Source organism: Psammomys obesus, unplaced genomic scaffold (assembly GCF_907164565.1).
Source record: "Psammomys obesus unplaced genomic scaffold, mPsaObe1.curated_primary_1811, whole genome shotgun sequence".
NCBI lineage: Eukaryota > Metazoa > Chordata > Mammalia > Rodentia > Muridae > Psammomys > Psammomys obesus.
Window position 1 is genome coordinate 6,477,266 of NW_026591643.1, and position 14,311 is coordinate 6,491,576.

Sequence of the window (14,311 nt, forward strand, 5' to 3'; positions counted from 1 at the left end):
TGTCTCACAGCACTCTCTCACTCCAACTGGACCCCTCATACTCCTGTCCTCATCTACCCCCACTGCACCCTCTGAATATATTCTATTTTTTTCTTCCCAGGGAAATTTAATGAGTCATTTTGGAAGACAAATTCAGGTAGCAAGATAATTAATTGAACCTAGGATTTAGAGAAATTTGACATAAAGTTTAAAGCTTTGTAAGCAGGTAAAATAGCTTAAAGTAATCCTTGGGTAAATCTGACACTATGTTTATAAATAAGGTTGTATAATAACAAATCTAAGCTTTTGGCTTATGTCTGGACTCACTTAACATGCAACGCTAGTGGCAAAGAGCTGCAGCACAGAGCATATGACTCAATTGCTACAATATTTCATATCAAGCCTTTAATAAAAACTGTCTACTAATGGCAGAAAGTGAAGATACTAAAGACAAGGATGAACATTGGGCTTTCTAATGTTTAAATATCAGATATTTGAGAGTAATCCATCAAAAAAATAATTCAAGAAGAGTCAGTCAGAAAAGAAAAGCCGCAATATGTTAATGACCTAGATAGAAAACAAACCCGTAAGAGGAAGAGTATTCAACTACCACATATGTACCTCACAGACAATCTATATTGACCATAGAATTATCCAAAGATTAATTCCTGGTGACTTGGGCAAAAATGGTGACTATGGAGTAGTAGCAAGTAAGTTTAACCAAAGTGGATGTGAAAAAAAGAAAAAAATGTACTGTGAGAACATAAAGATAACATATACATGAGCTGGTACTTTGCTATAAGGACAAACTTGAAAATATGATGAGAACTGCAAGAAAGCAAGTGATCAAAGAAGGAACTGCATTCCAGTTTAGCAGAGAGAAGTCTCTGAGTAGAAAAACAGCATGTTTGATGTTTATGTGGTTGTGAGCACATAATCAATGCCTGTGGATTGAAAGACAAGATTAAACATAAGAACAAACATTGGGTAAAAGAACAAATGTAAGATAAATTTTAAATACTGAAGCAAATAAGAATGGAAACACAATGTAGAAAAACACATGAATTATAGCAAAAGAAGTTGTTAGAAGCAAGGTTATAGAAGTAAATGCTACACTGAGAAAGAAGGAAAACTGCAAATAGTTTAACAATCACTTGAAGAAACTTTAGAAATGTCATGCTAAGTCCAAAGTTATGGGGAAGTGAATAAGAAATATCGGAATAAAAATAAACATAAAATAGAAAAGCTGTAGGAAAATAAATTCAAAAGTTTGTGTATAAAAATTGAATTCAAAGCACTCTTAGCTAGACTAAGGGAAAAATGCACAAATAAAATTAAGAATAAGTAAGAGAGAGAGAAACATTACAACAGGTGCCCTAGAAGGGAAACATGCTCATGAGGGACTATTTTATACGAAATAAATAAATTAATTAATCAATTAAGTAAGTAATTTAAAAAACTAATGAATAGCATAAAAGAAATGGGCAATTTTCTTGAACAATATAATCTTTCATGTTTGAAGCAAAAAGAAGTAGAAAGCCTGGTGAGAAAAATAAGTAAACGGACTTAGAAACTGACCTCAGACCTCACAACAAAGACAAACTCCCGATCACATGTTTCCACGTGACATCTAGAAACTGTTTCAGGGAGAATTAATTCCAATCTTGCTGAACTCTTCAAAATATAAAAACAATAGGAACAATTCCAAAAGTATTGCATGAAGCCAACATCACCTTGATGCCTAAGCCAGAAAAATACAAGAAAAATAAAACTACAGGCCAAACTCTCTGATAATAATTGATGCAGAAAGTCTCAATAAAATATCAGCCAGCTGAATTCGACAACAATCAAAAAGATTGTACATCATAACCAACTGGAATTTCTCCTTGGCATGTTAGTCTATTCTAATATATGAAGATCAATCATCAAGATTCATCACAAGAACAGATGAAAGATTAAGGCCCCTTGCACATCTCAATTGACACAAGAAATAAGAGCATTAAAGAAATGCAGCATTCCCTATTGATTAAAAGATAGTATCTATAATTTAGATACAGATGTCATTTTCTTAAACATAATAAAAGCAATATATGAAAAATACACAGCTCTCATTAGAATCAATTGGGAGAAATTAAAGTATATCTACTGAGATTTAGCATAAGATAAGAACCCCTATCTTCAAAGACATCCTAATTCTTTAGCATAGTTCTGGAAGCACCAGCAAGAGTGATCAGACAAGAAAAAGAAATAAAATGCAATTGTATTTGAAAAAGGAAGTTAAATTATGTTCTTCTGATGACATGATATATACAGATAGCAACTGCAATGATTCTATCACAAAACTTATACGTTTAGTGAAATCACAGGAAATAAAATCAGCATACAATTATTTGTAGACTTCTTAAATATTGTGATTCTGAGGCTTAAGCCTCAGAATATACTGAACATTTATTCTACTAGTGAGTAAGCCCGAACCCTAATCATTAGCATTTTTCATACAAACGATAATCAAGAGACATTCCCATTTATAATTGTTTCAGAAAATACTAACAAAATAAAAATGAACTTGTAAGATCATGTATTAGATCACGGTCAACCCACCGGAAGTCACTGAATCATTTTTCTAAAAGCAATCTATTGTCTATTTCTCCTCAGGTTGAAGTGGGAGTCAATGAACCCCTTTCCACCCTATGCTAAAATGTCACCTCACTTGTTCTTATGCAAACAATGACAGTTGCTCTAGGTTCATGAGTGTAGGGGTCCTGTTTTGTTTAGAACACAGTATTTTGTTTCAATCCTTCCCAACCTCTGGCTTTTACAAGCTTTCTCTTCCTTTTTCCATGGTGGTCCTTGGGCCTTGGGGATTGTAGAAGTCTATATGTAGATGAGTGATCGTCAGGCACTCAATCTCTGCAATCTGAACAGCTGTGACCATCTATTATACAGAGAAAACTTCCTGATGAGGCCTAAGAGCCACACTAAAATATCGGAAGAGAGAAATAAATTTGGAAGGCAATATGATATCATAAAATTGAATAGAGAAGGTGCCTGACACAAATTCAATGAAAGCTTCAAATGTCTTTGTGGAGCACTTTGAAGCTAAGATGGCCTTTATAGATGTCCCTGGCAGAAGGGAACATGTCAAGGCTTTTGATGCCCTCATTGATCAATTATTGAATGAATGCTTCCCCAGGAGAGAGTCCCTGCTGTAAAATGGCTCTGCTTCACCAAGGCAGTTCCTGGAGTGGCAGAGCAACACTGAGCTGCCTGCCAATTTCACTCTGAGCAATTGAGAGAGTCTTTATTTCCAAGCCAGGAATACAGGTGGCTTGTATGAGAAGTCACTTCGGGGAAATTTTTAAAAGGGACTCAGTGCTCTCTTTTGCCATTCTTTTCAATGTTTCTAGCAGATGGCCCTGCCATGTTCTGAAAATCATACCTTACCTAGAAACTCATGTCGTTCTCCTCTATCTTTTACCTCATCACAAACTAGAAAGAAAATCACATTTATTTTGTTAGTTTGGCTCCATTATTCTTCTATTGAAAGACAATGCTATTACCATTAGCTATTACTTAAATAATTAGGGAGCTATTTTGATCCATAGGTATCTCCCAAAGGCTTCTGGTCCTCCTCCATAAAAAAATCTAGCATTAGGAAGATTAAATATAATGTGGAACCTCTGGCAGTTGGAATTGAGGCTGGATTTTAGATTGAATTAAGGAAGCATGATTTCACACTGTGTCCTCACAAAGAGCATCTATGATGTTCTATCATCTATGAAACATCTTTTATTTATAGTCTCTTTAATATCAGTTTGAAATTATAAAATAAAAGCTAATCATCTTCCCAGTAAAGAGATACCTTCTCTAATAATTTGACTAACATTGTCTATGTCTCCCTATATGCAAGGAGAATTAGAACCTCAGTGTAAAAATAAGATTTTACTTTGATTATAATGGATTTCTTCACAATTTCAATTCCCTATTTCTATTCTAAATATGAGCTCATTTTATACATGTGTGTATTTCTTCTTCAAGGGGGTTTTCACTACTCACTCCCTACACTTTCTCTCCCATATCTAGGAGTTGGAGCGGTGACTCAGCAGTTAAGACTGCTTATTGCTTTTGAAAAGGACCCAATATTGTTCCCAGCACACAAGCCATTCAACTAAGAATCACCTATAACTCCAGCTCCAGAAGACATGAGACCAGACCGAGACACCTTCCTCTGGTCTCCACACACACCTGTGCTCATGAGCACAAACCTGCATACTAAAGCACACACATAGATATAACAAAAAAATAAAAGGGAAAATCTTATTTTAAAAAGTACTCTTCTGTTGGATAAATGCAAGGAAACAATTTTCTTTTAGTCTCCCTTAACACTAGTTTTTTTTTTTTTAATTATATTTACAAGTGTATAATCTAAGGCTCTGAAAGACTGGGAGAATTTCCTGAGGTCTTAGCCAGTAGGCTGTGACACCAATGTCACATCTGTCTGAATCTACATGCCTCCTAAATAGTGTTAAAATGCTAAAATCCTTCAAATGTCCATCATTCCTATTTTAAATTATATGCTCCCCTCCTACTAAAAGTATGATATGGTAAGATATGGTAAAACCATATCCCCTAGAATCTCAGAATAGAAATTTGTTTGGAAATGGGATTGTTACTGAGTCAGTAGTTAGGGACAGCTCACACTAGAGTAGGCTAGACCATTAACATAAAAGGATTTAGGCTTTTGAAAGAAGCCTGGGATTTAGACTCAGCTAAAGATAAGGGTGTGTGAATTAGAAGGACATTCAAGTTACACTGTCAAAAAAGAAAAACAAAAAATGAGAGGCCACTAGATACTGGAGGTGATGAGAGCCTTATAATGGAATGTGACCCCTTGCCTGTGGTTCAATTTTTAATCTGTGAAATGGGTATACTGCTGTCCCTAATCATCCTTCTGATCACCAAACTTTAAGAACATAAAAGTTTGTGCTGAGCCACACAGACCATGGCATTTTGTTGGCCCCACTCTGGGGAACTACTAGAACTTCTAAGTCTCTGTAGTGAGCTATAACTGCATATTTCCTACTGCTTCCAACTGCTTTTCAACATTATCTGCTGGCCTCTTTAGCAGGTACCATTACCTGTTTAATGCTGGCTGTGCGACTTACTGTCCTCCACCATGTTCATTCTCAAGTGTCACTTTTACTCGATACACAAGCTCTCTAGTCAAACATTTGTACCTTAAATATTGTGGCCAATTCTTCATTTGTTTTTGGATACTTATTGAGTGGGAACAATATGCCAGGCACTGACAGAGATACTGGTAAGCCTCACAAAGACTTCATGAGATAGATAGGGACAACAGTGTGCCCATTTCACAGAATAGAAATTAAATCACAAGTAAACAAAGTGCTTTTTTTTTTTTTTTTTTAGTTTCACACACTGTCCAGCATCACAAGCAGGAGTTAGACTTGCACAACCTGGATCCAGGGTTCAGAGGCTTAATGACTGAGATGTCCTGTCTTGAGAGGAAAAAGCTCCTGCTTTAAGAGTAATACAGCTTTATGAGGGAGTGAAAGTATTAATTAAGCACTTTGTATATGAATGTGCATAATGATATAAATACTAATAAGTGATTAGAAGGAAATTGAACAGTATTAGGGGAGAGGTTGATGGTCAGGTTCAGTGGCAAAGAGACACTTAGCTGATACTTGATGAGGGAGTGACATACCTTCAAGTCAAGAGAGGGTGTAAAGCTTTTAGGGAAAGTTAACATATATACAAATCCTTGTACTGAATTCAAACCAGACATTTCCCCTTTTCATTCTTAAAGTTAACTCTCTAGTGTGTTGCACCCATTTCTATATGTCTATTAATCTCTCTACATGTCCACGGTCACTTCTAAACAACAATACTGTGTCCTTGCTTCTGTCTTCACATACTCCCCAGTCCCAGATAGAATGCCATACAGCACCCACAGTTACAATTAACATGAAAATTGGTATTCTCTCTCTCTCTCTCTCTCTCTCTCTCTCTCTTTCTCTCTCTCAAATTTCTTCTGCAGGATCTTTGGACATCTGACATGGAATCTGAAGCTTCAGAGACGATACTGTGGACTTTGAGGTTTCAGTCTGTCTAGAATCCATTCTTCAGCTTTGATGATACGAATCCATCCTCTCTGCCATTGTCTTTGCAGAATTCTTTACCAAGAACTTTCAGAATGATGATCCAGTTCTAGACTTTGCTTGCAACCAACAGCTGTTCTTTTATAATCCCATCTCAGTAAACTTCATTGATCATTTAAAATGCTCATTTTAAAATTTGGGGGTCCATCAGAATGAACAGGAGAGTTTTTCAAATGCAGATTAAAGGACCTCTCTTTAGAGACTCTTTTAGGGGGTGATTTCATGATGTATTATTATTATTATTATTATTATTATTACAATTTATTCACTTTGTATCCTGGCTGTAGCCCTCTACCTCATCTCCTCTGGGCCCTCCTTCTTCTCCCCCTATATGCACTGATTGGGGAGATCCTCCTCCCCTACTATGTGACCCTAGCCTATCAAGTGTTATCAGGATTGTCTGGATCCTCTTTTCTTTGTGGCCTAGTACAGCCACCTTTCCAAGGGAAGGTAATCAAAGAGCAGGCAATCAAGTTCATGCCAGTGACAGCCCTGCTCCCCTTACTAGGGAGCCCACATGGAGATTGAGCTACTTTCAGCTGCATCTGAGCAGAGGTCTAGGTCCTCTCCATGCATGGTCCATGGTTGGAATATTGGTCTCTGCAGGGCCAGCTGGGCCCAGATTTTTTATCTCTGTTGCTCTCCTTGTGGAGTTACTGTCCTGTCTAAGTTTTTCTTCCTCTTTATCAATAAGATTCCTTTCACTCTGTCCAAAGTCTGGCAATGAGTCTTAGCATCTGGTTCAATGCCCTGCTCGGTAGAGTCTTCAGAAGACCTCTGTGGAAGACTTATGTCCTTTTCACTGTCTTCTCCTACTTCCAATGTCTATACTGTTTGCTTTTCTGAGTGAAGATTAAGCCTTGTTTTTAATTGCTGAGTAGTATTCCATTGTGTAAATGTACTGCGATTTCTGTATGCATTCCTCAGTTGATGGTCATCTGGGTTGTTTCCTGATTCTGGCATTAAGAATAAAGCTGCTACAAACATGGTTGAGCAAATGTCTTTGTTGTATACTTGAACATCTTTTGGATGTTTTCCTAGGAGTGGTATATCTGGATTTTGAGGTAGCACTATTCCTAATTTTCTGAGAAAGTGGCAGGTTGATTTCCAAAGTGATTATACAAGTTTACATTCCCACCAGCAATGGAGGACATTTCCCCTCTCTCCACCTCATCTCCAGAATGTATTGTCACTTGAGTTTTTGATCTTAGCCATTTTGATGGGTGTAAAGTGAAATCTTAAGGTCATTTTGATTTGCATTCCTCTGATGACTAAGGACGTTGAACATTTCTTTAAATGTTTCTCTGCCATTTGATATTCCTGTATTGAGAATCCTGTTTAGCTCTCTACTCCATTTTTTTAATGGGATTACTAGATTTGTTGCTTTTTAATTCCTTGAGTTCTTTATATACTCTGGATATTAGCCCTCTTTCAGATATACAGACTGGGAAAGGATCTTCACCAACCCTATATCTGTACCCCACTTTTATTTGGATTACTTGGTTTGTTGGTGTTTAACTTCTTGAGTTATTTGTATATTCTAATTCATATGTCTACGGCAGGACTTAAGAATTTGTATTTAAAACATGTGCCTATCATTGTAGTAACAGTGAAAAAGAAGTATCATATTCAGATATCTGGGCACAGCTATATACACTCAACAAGGAACAGAAACAGCCTCTCCATCCTTTGTAATCTATACTCAGGAAGATGCATGGAGCCAACTGTGACAGAAACCTCTCAATCTGTTGCATCTGAAAAAAAAATTAAGGTATTTTAAAGAATGACACAATGTGAAAACAAAGAATGAAATTGACGTAAACTTTAAGGAGACTTTAGGAAGCATGTTTTGAGTCACTGGCACTACAATTTTTATTTTTATTTTTATTTTTATTTTTATTTTTATTTTTATATTAAATACAGTTTATTCACTTTGTATCCCAGCTATAGACCCGTCCCTATTCTCTCCCCACCCAACCCTCCCTCATCTCCTCCTATTCCCTTCTCCATGTCCACTGATATGGAAGGTCTTCCTCCCCTTCCATCTGACCCTAGCCTATCAGGTACTACATTTTAAAAGATATTAACAATTGCATCTTGGTATCATCTCCCCCCCCCCCCCGCTTACCACTTTAAAAGACACATTTCACTATTCAAATGAGAATTGATGCATTCATTTCACTTAATTGCAACAAATTCTTTATGAAAATAAATGTAAGGATTTCAACACCTTGTTTGATTCTCTCTGTGCCTATTCCTCTATGTTCTATTTAAATTCAGCCGTGTTAGGGAAAGATATAGAAAACCCGGTTGCCTCTCACGTTTCTTTCACCTCCCTTTGGGCCTCTTTTCATCTGTGTTTTTATTCTTTTAAGCATACCCACCCTTCCAGTGCTTCCCACATGTCTTGCTTACCCAACTCTTACTTAGTTTACTTTCAGATTTTAAAAAATATTTTCTTATCAAATAAGCAAGCCAAATTTGACGTATATAATCATGTAACAGCTTTAATGACCTCAAAAGTATATAACGACTTGTGGAGTAGTTTAATGCATATATTTTCTATCAAAATGTAAATTCACCTGGTCATGGATATTACATCTTGTTTTAGACTTACTTAGAAGAAAACTGTAAGTTGGATTTCACTAAATCAAAAACTTTGACATATGAAACAGTTATCAATCATAAAAAGTCAATACTGAATGGAAGAAAAATATGTGCAAACAGTCTGCTTGACTAGTACTAGATGTGCTGCTCTGTGTTAGTATCTAATACACATAAAGAACTTCTACAGTTCAAAATAGCAGTGAAAGTAGAACTCTGCTCAGTGTTCACAACTATTGAAACACGCAAAACAAACCCTCGATATTTCATACTTCATATCAATTGTGTGGCTATTTAACAATGGAAAAATATGAAGAATGTGGAGATAATTGACATCTTCTGCACTATTGGTAAGAATAAAAAGTGGCAGAACTACTGTGAACAAAAATAATATGGTCATTATTAATAATCTTGAGTATTGCTGTACCTTATGATTCAGTGGTTCAACTTTATACCCAAAGGAACAGAGTCCAAAAATGAAACAGACATAAATTCACCCATGTAGGTAATATAGTTGGTCAACATAACCAAAAGATCAAAGCAATTACCCACCAGGGAATGAATGGAGGAGCAGAAAGTAGTACATAGTGTAAATGGAATATTATACAATTGTAAGTTTTGACTCTTAGGATTATGTGTTTATACTAAAAGACATAATGCTAGTGAAATAATGTAATCCCAAAATCAAAGATCTTGTATAATTCCACTCATGCAAGATACCTAGAGTAGCTGAACTTACAGAGATGAAAGGAGAATAACACTTTATAGAATGCAGAGAAGAAAAATAATTATTTACAGCCTATGGGGAGTTTTTGGGGAAAGCTGAAATTTTCATAGAGCTGGTCAGTGACAGACAGTTGTAGAAAAATGCAAATGTACTTAGTATAACTGGATTATACAATTAAAATTGTAATAATAAATTTTATGTTTATTTCACTACCAAAAAAAAAAAAAGTCAATCATCTACTCTCCTATGATAGCTGTCCTGTTGCTACTCAATAAATACTATTAAAATAATGAATAAATAAAAAGTAATAAATCAATTAATTTACTTTTTAGAAGATGACAATAAAAACTTGAATAGTAACACAGAAGAAAAGACACTCCCAACTATAAAGCACTCAAATAAGCTATACAACCACACACATGCTCACATGTATTCACACACACACACACACACACACACACACACACACACATACACACACACAAGGTTATTTTTCTTAAGAAGATAATGTACAACCAAACATCCCTCCAGAAGAGAAGTTTGTGAGCTCCATCCATTGATTGTGTTTTTTTCTGGGACAGAATTATGGTTTATGAATTTTTAGTTTCTATTTCATGTGCTTTGGTTCTAGCAGAATGTCTTAAAATGAGCACACATTACTTCTTATATTAATAAGGAATCAATAGACATATTTTCTTGTTAAAGAAAATAGATGTGGAGCCTAAACGCAGTCTGAGCTTAAGCTGTGGCCTGACTAAAGCAGATTGGAAATGGCTATCATTTACTAAGTGTAAGATATTAAGTTCCTAATTTAAGATGAATACCTCATAGGTCAGGCTCCCAAGTCATTTTCTAGCATCGGGTTAATTCTGGAAAGTAATTACTCCCACCACCTGACAACCCACTCTGGATTTTTCTGGATAGAGCATGTTTTTCAATACAAAGTAAAGAATTGGGAGGGTGGGGCTCCCTAAGTCCATGTTTAGAAACAACCTTTTGTGGTTTGGCTATTTTAACTCTCCCGCATCCATCCCACATATTGCTCACAAGTTTGTCTAACAAGGAAACCAGACCCAGGAAAATCAGGCTTCAGCTGGAAAGTGAGAGGTAGCATTCAGTTAAGAGGAAGCATGTTATTGCTGGTGAATCATATCCGGTGGAGACCAAGCGAAACTTGTGGCATTTTCTGCCTTTCTTTTGTCATTATGTGGCATGAAGTTCACCTGGAAGTCAAGGATGTTAATCTAAGGGCTGTTGTGGGAGAAATAACTGGGCAAACACAATGGATTTTTCAATTGTGTGATGGATTTTAATGAATGGGAAGAGAGTAGACTATGGAAATGCTCTTGGCTGTAGTTTGCTTTGGAAGAAAGCATGAAAAGGGGAGGGGAAGCTGTTGTCCATAAGCCAGGAACACTTGGTACTAATTTTATATATGCATTGATTATCTTTGTGGTTGCAGTCAAATTATTTCCCCTTTTTTGAACATTTGCATACTCTGTGACTGAGAAGACTTGTCCCATGATTTCTTAGTGTGCTTATTAGTGCAGAGGCAACTACGAAATTGGCCTTCATCTTCCATCTAAGAACTGGCCTGCAGTCATGACCACCACCCCCAACAAAAACACACAAACAGACACACACACACACACACACACACACACACACACACACACACACACTGCAGAACGTAACAGGTCCAGGATGGAGTTCAGCTCCCCGCAGATGTAGTTGTTCACAACAGTGCTCTCACACCGCTGTAACTGATCATGTCGAACCCTCCACTTTGCTTTCCCTCCGTTAATAATTACAGTGTATATGTGTATTAAAGGCTAGGAACATTGGGGGATAGTAATGATCACGGCAGTGAGAGTGTTCGGGTTTGTGTCAACTCCTTCAGGGAACCTTCCTACTCATCAGCTAGCTGAGGCGTGTAAAGTTGAATGCACCTGCTTGAACTCATACAGCTGGTTAGCATATAATCTGAGAGTTGATCTTGAGTTGAGTTTTTACACCCTTTGCTCCTACACACCATATAACAGGACTCTTCCTGAATATACTGTCTCAGTGAACTTGAACTTTTTCTGCATATATTATTAATTTAAGGTAATTTAGCATAAGGAAAAAATGCCATTCAACTCTCCTGGAACTTGTGTTACTCCAGTCTTTTGTGAAAAGCATTTATAACTCCTGATGCTTTTGAGTCATCCTACCATAAGGCTTTCATTTCAGAAACACCTTTCTGAGTCACAGTACACACTTGATGTGCATTTCTGAAAATGTGGGAGTTTTCAAAATATTCTCAATCACTTGTCCAAGGGGAAAAGACAAAGAAAATGAGCAGGTCATGCTGGTTAATTTTGAACATACACTATTATTAGGAAGACCTGCTGGGAATGTGGGCTTGGAGAATTCCTTTGCCATATACAATGTGTTTCTAAGTCATGGGGATTTGCCTTCCTCCATATTTCCTGTGTACTCTTCTATCGAATCCCCTGCAGGTTTAACCAGACTTCCACCAGCCACATCATAACAGCTTCGCAATAGTGTTCTCCCTCCTGTTAGTCCCAAACTGGTTGTTATTAATGCCTTTTTGCCATGCTTTTGTTTCTGAATCATCCATGGCTTCTTGCTTCCTACTTTTCGATCTTGTCAATCAGTGTTTCTCATCTTATCTTATCACAAACTGCTTAGTGCCAGCTTACTTTTCTGTGTCTCTCTGGGAGTGTCAACTACTGTTGTGTCCCTCCTTCAGTCCACTTGGTTGTTTCTTTTCCTGGAGGTCTTGGGCTTGTGAGTACTGTAGCATCCTGTATAACTTTTACCTCTCTCCTGCCAAAGACAGAAGCAAACTATGCCCGTACTGGTGAACTAGATATAGCACCCAGAAATGTTGTTCCTGTTCCCGTAGTCAGATCTATTTAACATTCATTCCACATTCAGCACACATTTAGTGAGTACCAAGAACTGTTTAACTTGGGGTTCTCATCCAAAGCAAAATCCCAAGGCCACATGAAGTTCTATGTAATCTGAGTCCTCCACATCCTCCAACTTATCCAACCACATTGACCACATTGTCCCATGACCATATGGAACATGTTCCCTCTTTGTTTTGTGTTTGTTCTTCATGCCTGAAATCATCTTTTTCTCAATAAGAACCTGCCTCATCCTTTGCTTGATTTAGGGGCTCACCTTAATTCTGCTTCGACTGCCTGGCTACTTTTGAGAACATAGGACAGCTGCAAGCACATGTCCCTACTGATATGTTCTATCCTGTTTTAGTTTTCTCGTATTCCATATCTTGTCTATTTATTTGTCTTCTGATCCTACTCCTAGAATGTCAGCTGTGTTGTTTGTCATTGTACCGTCGCTCCCAGGAAAGTTGTAACTAATAGGATCCTTTGCTCATTGGGACTTTTTGAGTAAATAAGTAGGTACAGATTTAGAGTCTTTACTATCTTGCTTCTTATATACCCCTGAAGACTGAGCGCCCCATAGAAGTGATCTGGCAGAGAAACAGAGGCAAATCCCTCACACCAGGACAGCCAGGGGATGCAGGCTATTGACTACATTGAAAGCATCAAAGATTATTTAAAGAGCAAACAATATAAGAAAAAAATAAATAATGTGAAAATGACTTCCTCAAATGACAAAAGGGATTTGATTTTGTAATTCTGATTTGTGTATATCTTATCCTTACCATTTACATATTAGATTCTTGAGGACTTGGTACACAGCTGATGTGCCATTTTGTTGCCACTACCTCCTGGTCTGCCATCTCTGTTACAGGATCTGAGGGGAAGAGCTTGGGAGAAAATGCTTGGTGGGTGAATGAAGAGATGCTAAAGCAATATACAAGCATTTGTTCCCTTTGCTCAATAAGCGTTGTAAATGCCAACAATGATTTGGCTGTTAGATGATTGTATTTTCTTGTTTATCCATTTGGCTGGCAGGGTAAGAAGGGATTTCAAAGTCATTCACTCCTTGATATATGGTGTGATAAAAGCAGGCGTCTGCCCATGATGAGCAGTTCTCCATAAAGCTGTTCTGAGAAAAACAGGTCCAGTAAGCTGAGCTCACTCCCATTACTGGAGATGTCTCCAAATTTATTACTGGAAGTGGTATTAAGAGGAGAGTTGATAAAACCTTACTCTGGTTTCACACTGGTGGTTTGGAAGCATCAAATCATCTATGCCAGGGAAACCTTGTTGCACTCATATGCCTAGTAGAAGGCTTAATTCCAACTACATCTCAAGAGACTCCTTTAAGTTGACAATCCCTCAGAGGAACCAACACAGAAACTAAGACCCACAGAGGGGAGGTGATTTGTTTAAGTCACACAACTTCATCAAGGTGGAAGCCTGAACTAAAACCTACATCTTATTTAGTATCCAGCATTAGTGTTACAAGCTTATATTTCAAAGTAGATTTACATTTATAACAAAGAAAGTTCTAAGCACTTTGGATGGAAGTTTCATAGGCCATAAAATGCAGCTTTTTAAATAAAAGGCTTCTAATTACATGATATATGAAGTAGATTTCTCTCTACTGCTAGATATAGTGTCGATCTTAGTCAAAAGACAGAAGACCACCATGCTCCACACACACAGGCACACAGGCACACAGGCACACAGGCACACAGGCAGTATGTTATTAAATCTTATGGGAGAGAGAAAAATCAGAATATCAAGAGTTCAGAATGTTAGAATCCTAGCTCACAAATGACAAAAGATAAGGTTCCTTTGTTTTATCTCATCACCCCATGCAAACTGATCTTTGTTTGCTTATCAGTGATGACAAGACAGAGAACCCCTAGTTT